General features: G+C 44.3%; 1 protein-coding gene across 1 annotated transcript in view; it reads right to left on the bottom strand.

Moving 5' to 3' along the window:
- The window catches only part of ATP8B1 (ATPase phospholipid transporting 8B1), a 115983-nt gene that overhangs the window by 57688 nt on the left and 46193 nt on the right, over positions 1-12102 (bottom strand). The gene's annotated exons all lie outside the window — the stretch shown is intronic.

Below are 12102 nucleotides of genomic sequence, written 5' to 3'. Positions count from 1 at the left end.
TTCTTGCTGTGGATTGCCAGCAAAGTTGCAAAATCACTGCCCTAAGATATCTGGTTTCTGCTAATATTCTGAGGCTTTATTCTGTGACACATGTTAAATACAACCCTAGATCTTCAAATGTTACTAATGACTTCTGGGAACACTCTCTAGCCTCTCTCCTCCTACCACTGCCCATTCGCTCTATCTAGAATTTGTATGTGTTTACTTTATAAGATGACCCTATATAAGTGACAAGAACCTTAGTTCTATTTATATTAGGGAAATATTTACACAAATACCTCAGGTTACTTGAAGGCAGACATGTAGCCTGGCATTATTTACTTAGGTATCACACTGCTCCATACTTGGTATTATTACTAACAGCAGGGCCAGGTGTGGTGTCTCACACCTTTAATTCCTAGCACTCTGGGAGGCTGGGTGCAGGAGGATCACTTGAGGTCAGGAGTTTGAGACCACCCTGAGCAAGTAGCCAATAGATACATGAAAAAATAATGGCTAATATTTATTGAGTACTTACTGTAGGCTATATACTGAGTTGAGGCTGCATACAACCTCTCACAATAATGCATGCCAATTGTTGAAATTTTGGAACATAAATGTGTAAATGACTGGAACTATAATCAGCTTTTAATATGCTTGGACTTTGGCAATGTCATTAAATACTCTTCTGGTTATGATCTAAATTGCTGTACACTATCTCACAGTATGAGGATGCCACAATTAATTTACACAACTGACAATTGTATGCCCTTGTTGCTTCTGGCTTTTACTGTTTTAAGTACAACTAAACAAAAATCATCATATAAATACTTGAAAATTTCCTAGTTGTCCACTTGTGAGTATAAAAATTATTTTAGATGTCTAAGATGCTAGATTTGGTGCAAAACATGGAATCAGCTAAGTAGTTCCACTCAAGGCAATTTACACTCAATTAAAATATGTAACAAAGTATAACACAAAAGGAAAGCATGGATCTCTTTTTTGGGAAGCAGTTATTTTTGTTTCAAAACTTTAATAATTATTGTGTAAGTTATTTAACACCCCAGAGTTTGGTTTTCTCCACCGTAGAGTAAGAATAACAATAATACCTTCATCTCGGTGGTGTGGGAGGTTTCAGCAAGCCAATGTCTACAAAGTGCAAAGCTTGCGTGCAGTTAATACTAAATACATGTGAGTTGCTGTTAGCAACAGGTTTTTTAAAAAATCATTTTAATTCATTAATTTATTTATTTTGAGACAGAGTCTTACTCTGTCGCTAGGGCTAGGGTGCCGTGGCAGGAGCCTAGCTCACAGCAACCTTAAACTTCTGGGCTCAAAGCCATCCTCCTGCCTCAGCCTCCTGAGTAGCTGGGACTACAGGTGCACACCACAACACTGGCTAATTTTTCCCATTTTTAGTAGGGACAGGGTCTCCCCTCTTGCTCAGGCTGGTCTCTAACTCCTGACCTCAAGTGATCCTCCTGTCTCAGCCTCCCAATGTGCTGGGATTACAGGCATGAGCCACCATGCCCAGCCTCTCACACATTGATCTCATAGAGGTAGAGAGTAGAATGACAGATACTAGAGGCTGAGAAGGGGATGTGTGCTGAGGGGCTGGTGGGATGAAGGGAGGCTGGTTAGTGGGTACAAACATAGTCAGATAGGAGGAGTAAGTTCTAATGTTCCATAGCAGAGCAAGGTAATTATCATTAACAATGCATTATATATCTCAAAATAGTTAGTGGAGAGGACTTAAAAAGTTCCTAACCCAGGCCGGGCGCGGTGGCTCACGCCTGTAATCCTAGCACTCTGGGAGGCCGAGGCGGGCGGATTGCTCGAGGTCAGGAGTTCGAAACCAGCCTGAGCAAGAGCGAGACCCCGTCTCTACTATAAATAGAAAGAAATTAATTGGGCAACTAATATATATATATATAAATTAGCCGGGCATGGTGGCACATGCCTGTAGTCCCAGCTACTCGGGAGGCTGAGGCAGAAGGATTACTTGAGCCCAGGAGTTTGAGGTTGCTGTGAGCTAGGCTGACGCCACGGCACTCACTATAGCCTGGGCAACAAGCGAGACTGTCTCAAAAAAAAAAAAAAGTTCCTAACACAAAAATGATAAATACTGGAGGTGATGGATACCCTCAATACCCTGACTTGATCATTACACATTCTATGAACGTAACAAAATATCCCATGTGCTCCCCAAATATGTACAAATATTATGTGTCTTTTTTTAAAAAAACATTAGCTGTGATTGTCAGTTATTAATTTCACAATTAGAAAAATGTTATTTACAATAGCAAATAGAAGGGGGTCGGGATCTGTCACTTAAAGCGTTCCCATCAACAAAATTACTTTTTAAATGTATCTGCCCCTCACTGGGAGGCAAAAAAAAATTAGATTATCCCCTTAAAAATATAAGTATACTTAATAAGCATACTTAAGCACAGACATATTCAGTTTCAAAATCTTTTGTTCTCTGAGCATGATTCTATTCATGTCTCTTTATTCTTCTTTTGGTACAAAATGCAAATGTCTAGTAGACACGTACACTTTTAGTTTAAGTGTAAAGCATGTTCCCTCTTTCCAAATTCTCTGTGGGCTTGTAAATGATGATTTGTTGGAATTTCACTTGCACCTAATTAGCCTTATTTGTAGTTTCAGAATCTAATGGCATCTATGCTTTAGCTAATATTTAGATTTAATACACTCCTTTTAAAATTCCTAAACTTACAGGTAAAACTTTCACCAGAAAACTTTCAGAACAAAAATAATAAAAATGATTACCATTTAATGAGCACCCACTATGCCTTGAGCAGGGCAGCCCTGAGAGGGAGGTATTATCATCCCATGCAAGGAGGCTGGAGCTCAGCTAGTGAGTGGTAGAGATGGGATCCAATCTCTCCATTATGGGGGTATATAAAATATTGAGAAGTCTAGGCCAGGCACAGTGGCTCACGCCTGTAATCCTAGCACTCTGGGAGGCCAAGCCAGGTGGATGGTACAAGGTCAGGAGTTCGAAACCAGCCTGAGCAAGAATGAGAGCCTGTCTCTACTAAAAATAGGAAGAAGTTAATTGGCCAACTAAAAACATATAGAAAAAATTAGTCAGGTGTGGTGGTGCAGGCCTGTAGTCCCAGCTACTCAGGAGGCTGAGGCAATAGGATCACTTGAGGTTGCTGTGAGCTAGGCTGAAGCCAGGGCACTCTAGCCCAGGCAACAGAGTGAGACTCTGACTCAAAAAAAAAAGAAAAAGAAAAAGAAAGAAAAGTCTGAAAACACCATATTGAAATATATTTTTATGGTGGTGAAACATAACATTTACCATTTTATTCTATAGACACATTTTATAAACAATCATTTTCATTGTTGCTTCCAAACTGCCAAGCATCTGGGGCTTGTCTCCCGTATTAAGACTGCATCCAGTCCTTTAAGGTTGAGGGAGGAGGTGAACAAAAACAAAGGAGTGGATTCGACAACTCACATGTTTGTGGTCCAAAGCAAGCAAGGCGTTGCGTAACCAACCCACCCGCCACCCAGGCAGAGCTGCACAGGCTGGGTTAGAGAGAGGCAGGGAGCTGTAGGCTGAGCGTGAAGACGTGACCTCAACCCAGGTTCTCTGGAGTGTGTATGCGTGTGAGATACAGACACACACGGGAACAACTTAGCTCTGTCGTTATAGAGTATCAGAGAAAAATTAGGAAGAAATAACCTCTTTGAAGTCCCATGTGACGTAAGGAAGCTGTCCAGGTCTAAGCCATGATCCCTGAAAGCAGGCACTGGCTACAGCAGGCGTCCTCAAACTATGGCCTACGGGCCACATGCCACCTGCCTAGGACATTTATCCAGCCCACCAGGTGTTTTTGCCGCCGCTGCCTGTCCTGCTTAGCAGCCGACTCATCCCGGGCCCACAGCACACGCTCTCCAATGGTCTGAAGGACAGTGAACTGGCCCCCGTTTAAGAAGTTTGAGGACCCCTGGTCTACAGCACGGATTTGGAAAACATTCTGCCCCCCACTCCAGCACGTGCACACACGTGAGCATTTACTCAGCAGCCAGTGAGCACCTTTGAGGCACAGCGTGCTACACCAGACCCGGGGAACAGAACCACTTAGACCTCCAGGTTACTGAAGGATACAGATAAGTAAACTCCCAAAGACAACTAGGAGACACAGCAGGGCCAGTCGTTTTTTTCCCCTAAACAGGCCTCCAACCCTTCCCCTCCACAGCCACCATGCTAATTCGGGCCACTGTCATCTCCCAAGATGCAGCAAGAGGCCTCTAATTGGGCAATTAACTTCCACAGGACCACCAGACTCACGCCATTCTTCTGCTTGGACCCTTCCCATGTATTACAGACTAAATTGTGTCTCTCCAAGCTCCTATGTTAAAGCCCTAATCCCCCAATGTGACACTATCTAGAAATATACCCTTTATGGAGGTAATTAGGGTTAAATGAGGTCATCGGGGTGGGGCCCTAATCCAATAGGACTGGTGTCCTTAAAAAAAAGGAAGAGACACTGGAGATTTCCCTCTGCACACACACACAGGAAGGGCCACGTGAGAACACAGCAACATGGCAGTCATCTGCAGGCCAAAGAGAGGGGCCTTTCCAGAAACCAACTCAGCTGGCACCTCAATCTCGGACCTCCAGTCACCAGAACCAAGAGAAAATAAACATCTGCTGTTTAAGCCAACCAGTCTGTGGTTCTTGGCTATGGCAGCCCAATCAGACTAATCCATGTGGATTAGCACTAATCTACTGGGAATTCCCACGGTACTTTAAATTAAATCTAAAACTCTTTCCCCAGCTCTAAAAGCTCTGCACACTCCTACAACCTCCTTCTTGCTTGTTGCTCCTCAGCCCCAAGGCTCTGTTTCCAGGTTCTTAAGCAAGCAAAGCCTTTCCTGCCCTCAGGGCCTTTGCACACTCTTCCTATGTCTATAATGCTCTTCTTCCAGTTCCTTGCATGACTATTTCTCATTCTTTAGACCTGAACTTCAACCTCCTCTTCCACTGATGGCATTGAGCAAGGTATCTGCCCTCCTCTTCTTGCTGTCACTGGCCTGGCCTGGCCTCCTTGACCACCTACATTCGTTTCCCTCCTAGCACTTACCATGATTTGCATCACACATTTGCTTTTATTTACTTATCTGCCTCTCCTGCTAGACCACAAGCTCTACAAGAACAGACTAGTCCGAATACTCAGTGCCTACCACATAGCTGACACTGTGTCAGTACCACACAGATCTGGGGAAAGAGCAAATAGACTTTATTTTTTATTTTATTTATTATGAGAGATAGTCTATGTTGTCCAGGCTGCTCTTGAGCTCTCGGTCTCAAGTTATCCTTCCACCTCGGCCTCTTAAAGTGCTGGGATTACAGCCAACCACACCCAGTCTAAACTCTCAATAAAGTCCTCAAGACTCAACAAAAGTTCTTTGCCATCTCTCCACCTACCACAGTGCACACCTACCACATAGTAACAGATTCAAAAAGGCACTGGATGAAGATGGAAAGATTGAGGGCAATGACAAGGGAAAACCAGAAGGATACATTTAGAAGTCAGACAAGACAGAACTTTTTTAGGAGCCTGAGTCATTCAAGGCCATCTAAAAACTATTGCCCAAGATATTACCATGCACACAAAACTAAATTCTGGGAAGGTAGTGAGGATATCAAAGGTGAGGATCAATTTTTTTTTTTTTTTTTTTTTGAGACAGAGTCTAGCTCTGTTGCCCTGGGTAGAGTGCAGAGGTGTCATTGTAGTTCACTGCAACCTCCAACTCCTGGGCTCAAGTGATCCTCCTGCCTCAGCCTCCCAAGTAACTGGGACTATAGGTACGTGCCACGACACCTAGACAATTTTTTCTATTCTTGGTAGAGATGGGGTCTCGCTCTTGCTCAAGCTGGTCTCGAACTCCTGACCTCAAGCCATCTTCCCAGTTTAGCCTCCCAGAGTGCTAGGATGACAGGGGTGAGCCACCGCGCCCGGCCCAGGACCGATCTTTCTTATTCATAACCAGCACCTACACCACAGTGTCTGGCATCTAGGAGGCAGGTCTGCCTCTGTCCTTAAGGGGCTTATAGTCTAGATGGAAATTGGCAAATTAAAGCCTGAAGGCCAAATTCAGCCCACCGCCTATGTTTTTTTAAATAAAGTTTTATTGGAACATACCCTGATTCATTCCTTACATATTGTCTATAGCAGCTTTTGTGCTCTACTGGCAGAGTTGTGATAGAGACCTTGTGGCCTCAAAGTCTACACTATCACCATCTGGCCCTTTACAGAAAAAGCCTGCTTACCATGGATCAAAGTGAAAGACAATAAGAGACAGCAACAAAGCAAGTGTCGACGTCAAATGTCCACAGCCAGATAAATCTGGTATAGATCTGGGCAAATCATGCATGCTTTGGGAATGTGAAATAAACAACCACGTGTAGCAGTGGGGAAATAACCCTAAATCCTACAGAGTTGCACTACTGACTTGGGAATGATACCCCTTTTCAATTGTTTCATAGCTACGTAACTAGAAAAGACACAACATCAAACGTTTGTAGGACAACAGGCCATCGTCTCCTCCTTCCTGTGAAGACCCTGTGGGGTGTATCCCGTGACATAGGTACACCCCGTTCAGTATGGTATTTTATCATTTCTCCACGTGTTTAGAATCACAGCGCGGAAAATGAATAAATGTTACAGCAAGTGGACACACCATTTATCAGCATTTTTAAAGAACAATCAATGTGATATAGCATTCAAGGAGTTTTCTGGCCACATGATCTTTAGAAAATCTTTAATTAGCTTTGATATATAGAACTAAATTGTTTAGTTTTTTGTGTGTAGGCTTCGAATTGCTATGTAAATATATCGCCGCCTACAATGTGTACTGTTACCTCTTAAAAATGAAGCCTTGTTCGATTTCAGTGTTGTAATAAATACTACGATTTTATCAAATAAATATGTGATTCAACATTGAAAAAAGTAGATAATCTTCCTGACAGATGGACTTGATTCAAATCAAATCCACCTACACCCTCATGCAAGCATCCCAATCCTCAGGGAAATCTCGTTTCAGATACCATCATAGTTAACATGACAGAAAATTCATCATCTCCAAGGACTAGATGCCTAGCATACTTTCGGAGCAATTAAATCATGGCATGTGGTCGGCACAGAGTGACCGATGCCACGGTTGGGGAGCGGGTGGGTATGTGGCAGGTCCACTTTCAAGAAATGAACCGTAGGAAACACAGAAGATAAGGATCAGTTTGAGAGGACCTGGAAATACAATAGGCCATCAGGAAACAAAGCCGAGTGTCAGGGAATGATCTTGCAGTCCTGCTCTAGTGACCTGCACTGGGGAATGCCCCCAGCCAAGTCCTGCTGATCCCCTCTGACGACCTGGGCCTCCTGCTGGGGCCCGGAGGCAGCACCGCACACTGCCAAGCACATGGGTCCGACTGAAATCTCAGCTCTACTATGCACTGGTGTATAACTTGGGTGCATTACTTAACATTTTGGAAGCTTATTTTTCTCATCTGTCAAAAAAAGGAGAGGAGGATTTTTACCTTTCCAAATTGTGAGCATGAGTTTAGACAGCTAACGCATGTCAGAGCCCCAGCAGCGTCTAACCAGGGTACATACAAGATGTTAATTTCCACTCCCTTTCTTGAAAGACAAAGACATTCAAAACAAAGATTCAATGACTGTACCCACCACAGAGGCAAGGATCTCCTCTATGAGAAAGGGGCCTTGATAAACAGAGGGGTCAGAGCCTGCCAGGTCACTAGTGGGCCAAGTCACTGCATTATCCAAGATCAACATTGGGGACTTTGCGTGGGTCACTCCAGCCCTTGTCACCTGCGTGTGGTCAACGCCCAAGATGGTTCTGCCTTCTAGCACTGAGCCAACTGTCCACCTCTCTCCCTGTACTGTCCCCCACCAGGCCGCTGTCTGGCTCTTGGACTCTAGAACTTTCGGCAGGCCTGCTAGAAAGAGCAGGGCATGGGGAAGAGCAGGAACCAAGAAGCATCATTTACAGCAGAGGTTGGTGTTGGGATTTTCCAGCTGTTACCAAAGTGGTGCCTCATTTCCCATCCGGCCTCCTGGAGTACCCATCCTCTCGACTGATCATAAACCCCAGAAGACACGATTTCCAAACTCAAACCCTGAATGTCTATCCTTCATTATCTTTGAACACTCAGCTACCAAATACCTAGAAGGGAATAAACACATGAAATCTTTTGTGGGAGAGGCGGCTCTGACGGAGAGAGAAAAAAATCTAGCAAGGAAGAATTATTCTTGCAATAAAACCCCAAAGTCAGGCTGGGGTACAGTGGCTCACGCCTGTAACCTGAACACTTTGGAAGGCCAAGGTGGGAAGATTGCTTGAGCCCAGGAGTTCGAGACCAGCCTGAGCAACAGCGAGACCCCATCTCTACAAAAAAATTAGAAAAATTAGCCAGTTGTGGTTGTGCCCACGTATAGTCCAGCTACTTGGGAGGCTGAGGCAGGAGGATCGCTTAAGCCCAGGAGTTTGAGGTTGCTGAGGTTGCTGAGAGCTGCGATGATGCCACCCTGCTCTAGCCCAGGTGACAAGAGTAAGACCCTGTCTCAAAAAAACAAACAAACAAAAATCCCGATGTCAAAAATAATGAAAGTACAAACTTTTGTTGCTATTACAAGTTTTCTAGATTTAAATGAAGGGAAAGTAGGAACAAAAACAATTACGTTTTATCACTAGGGTCTGATCTGTGTGCGCACACCACAGTGGGACTCGGAGGCGGGAAAGGCAGGAGTCTCCAGTGATATCTTTGTTGTAGAACTTGATTTGTGTCCAGGGAGGCCCAAGCTTAGACAGGAATTAAGATTCACAGTATTCATTTTTGTCCATTCTTCATTTTTTTTATGGCTTTTAAAGTTTTTAATAAGAAATGTTTTTTGAAATTTGTTTCTTCCCTTTTCATTATTATTAAAGCTAATGAATACTGTAACATATTTAATACATATGATATATAACATGTTTGCATTGTATTTCTATGAGCTGTATGCTATGTATGTTTTTTATTATATGTTCCATATTAAATAGAATAAATTATAGCTCTGGCAGGAAGAATCTCAGATGTTTTTCAATGACCCCACTCTGGGGGTTCATGCCCTTGTGCAATCCCCTTCCCCTGAGTGTGGGTACACATGGTGCCTTGCTTCCAACCCATAGAATATGGCACAAGTAATGGGATGTCATTTCCATGATTAGGTTACAAAAAAACTGACCTTCTTCTTGCCAGCCAACTCTCTCCCCTCCCTGGCTTTGCTGAAGCAGCTGCCCTCTGGAGAGGTTCACATGGCAAGAAACTGAGTGAGCGTCCAACAGCCAGCGAGGACTGGGGCCTTCAGCCCAACAGCCCTTATGGAAATGAATTTTGCAACTACTACATGAACTTGGAAGCAGTCCTGTCTTCAGATGAGACCCCAGGCGGGGCTAACACCTTAATTGCAGCCTTATGAGACACCTGGACACACAGGACATAGTTGAGTTGTACTCAGACACCTGATCCTTGGAAAATGAGCTAATAAATGCGTGTCAGTTTAAGGTGCTGAACTTTGGAGTAGTTTGTTACCCAGCAATAGATAACTAACACATATACCACTAGTCACGACGAATAATAATTCTATGGTCAGGTGCCGACTATGGGTCACTATTATTTCCAAGTTATTCTAAAGAAGAGCCCCCATCCGAGAGGCGGCAGAGATCTTCTCTAGTTAGTCCAGACACCTGCCACACCCTGTTTGGAATCTGCCCAATATTCTTGAAAGTAAAATCTGACAAGCCCGATGACGGTTGTAATTAGATAAAGGAGCTCATGAAGCAATAACAATAAAACATACCTGCCATCTAGATTAAATTTAAACTTTATCCTGTTACAGAAACAATGTAATTACAGCTCCTAGAAGGAAGAGGATTACATTTTTTTTTATTTCCTCCCAAACCAAGGCCTAAAAAAACCTAGAAGCCTGGGATAACCAATGCAAAACTAAGGGACCATTAATATCACATCTCTGGGGACAGTTCAGCCAGGACCTTAATATTCGCAATAGAAAAGTCTTCCCTGAGTCCACAGCTTCACCCTCTGTTCCCCAGAGCCCACGCCAGAGCCCTCAGCCACAAAGGAAGGCTGGCTGCCACCTCACGCTGTACAATTTCAATGGCTGTCATTCAACAAGGTGCAGGGGAAATCTCAAAACGTGGACCTTTCCAAGAAGGGCAGTTTTCTCCTTCTCTGGGATAAAGTTGAAAGGGTTTCTTAGTCCAACACAGTCACAGGCTCCCCAGCATGTCCTAGTGACGACGATTGCTTCCTGTCCATATAAGGCATATGGAGTATTTTCATACACACTGTCCACGCAATCGTTATGGCATGATTCTGAGGCGTCACCAGGCATCATTGCCGTTTTACCACAGAGAAAACCGAGGTGGCTAAGGAACTTGCCCAAGGTCACGTAGCTCCTGGGTGGTAAATATCAGGATTCAGGCCCCTCCCCGGGTATCCGGGCTCGGGGCTGCACGTGGCACTGGGAACCCATCGGGGATTCAGAGTGGAATTCCAGCTCTGCCCAGGAAGCGCCAGAGCCTGCCCCCAACTCCAACATCACCTGCTTTTTCCTTCCACACGCCTGCTTAGAGCATCATTAGTCCCAATCAAAACCTAAACAAAGGAAATGAACTTGACAAGCAAAATCAATCCAACTTTGAGGTCTACAGACAGATCTATCCTACTGCCAATGAGTTGTAAACTTTAAAATGCTTCTTTATATCACTTAAGAGTACACTTATTTCCTAGGTTTTTAAAAAATATTTTAATGTATTTTAATAAATTATATTCCTTTTTTTTTTTTTTGAGACAGAGTCTCACTCTCTTGCCTGGGCTAGAGTGCCGTGGCATCAGCCTAGCTCACAGCAACCTCAAACTCCTAGGCTCAAGTGATCCTCCTGCCTCAGCCTCCTGGGTAGCTGGGACTACAGGCACATGCCACCATGCTCGACTAGTTTTTTCTATTTTTAATTGTTTGGCTAATTTATTTCTATTTATAGTAGAGATGGGGTCTCACTCTTGCTCAAGCTGGTCTTGAACTCCTGAGCTCAAGAAATCCTCCCGCCTCGGCCTCCCAGAGTGCTAGGATTATAGTACAGGTGTGAGCCTCCACGCCCAGCCTAAATTATATTCTTTATTATATGATATGCAAATCTACCTTCTTTGACTTATTTATTTTTTATTTTATTTATTTATAGTAGAGACAGGGTCTCACTATATTGCCCAGGCTGGCCTTGAACTCCTGGCCTCAAGCGATCTTCCCACCTCAGCCTCCCAAAGTGCTAGAATGATAGTCATGAGCCACATGTCTGGCCCCCAGGTGTTTTTGAGCTGGGTGATGTGGAGTCACAGAGGTCAGCAAGAAGTCGGGACAGAGCGGGAGAGAGGCTCGGGAAGGAGGAGCAGTTGCAGTAAAGATTCAGGGGCAGGAACGAGCAGTGGAAAGGCCAGGCACCCGTCCAGCTGAGCCATTTGGGGCAACAGGGGCAGATAAACGAGGATTGGCATCACCTTCTCCAGGCCATGCGCCTTGCAAGGCTTTATTCCAGGGAGCGAGAGGGACCCCTGAAGGTGTCCGCAGAGGAAAGGAATCTGTTCTACACAGTGCCTGGCTGACAGAGGGAAGCAGGCGGGTGGCCAGGAAGGCGACAGCCAGGCAGGGAGACCGTCCAGAAGCCACTGGAAACTGAGCCTCTCTTGGTCACAGTTTTTTCATCTGGAAAACCCAGTGGTTCTGTCCCATGACCGCTGCAGCCACATTCAACAACACTCAGAGATGTAAACTAACTCCAACAAGAAGGAATCTGGGCTGAATCAGGGCGGTGGCTACAAGGAAAAATGTGTTTAATATGAAGACAGGGTGGGGCTGGCCACTCTTTTGTCTGAAAAACTAAGGAAAAAAGTAAACAAAAGACTAGAACTGGTTCCCATAGGATAACACCACCAGAATTCCCCCAAATGTTTATTTTGGGGACTCAGCCTCAATCTACAACTGTACTTTTACGACAAATAACAAAAGTTGC

The sequence above is a fragment of the Microcebus murinus genome, chromosome 17 (assembly GCF_040939455.1).
Source record: "Microcebus murinus isolate Inina chromosome 17, M.murinus_Inina_mat1.0, whole genome shotgun sequence".
Lineage (NCBI taxonomy): Eukaryota > Metazoa > Chordata > Mammalia > Primates > Cheirogaleidae > Microcebus > Microcebus murinus.
The sequence above is the reverse complement of the archived record's forward strand: the minus strand, read 5'-3'. Positions and strand labels throughout refer to the sequence as shown.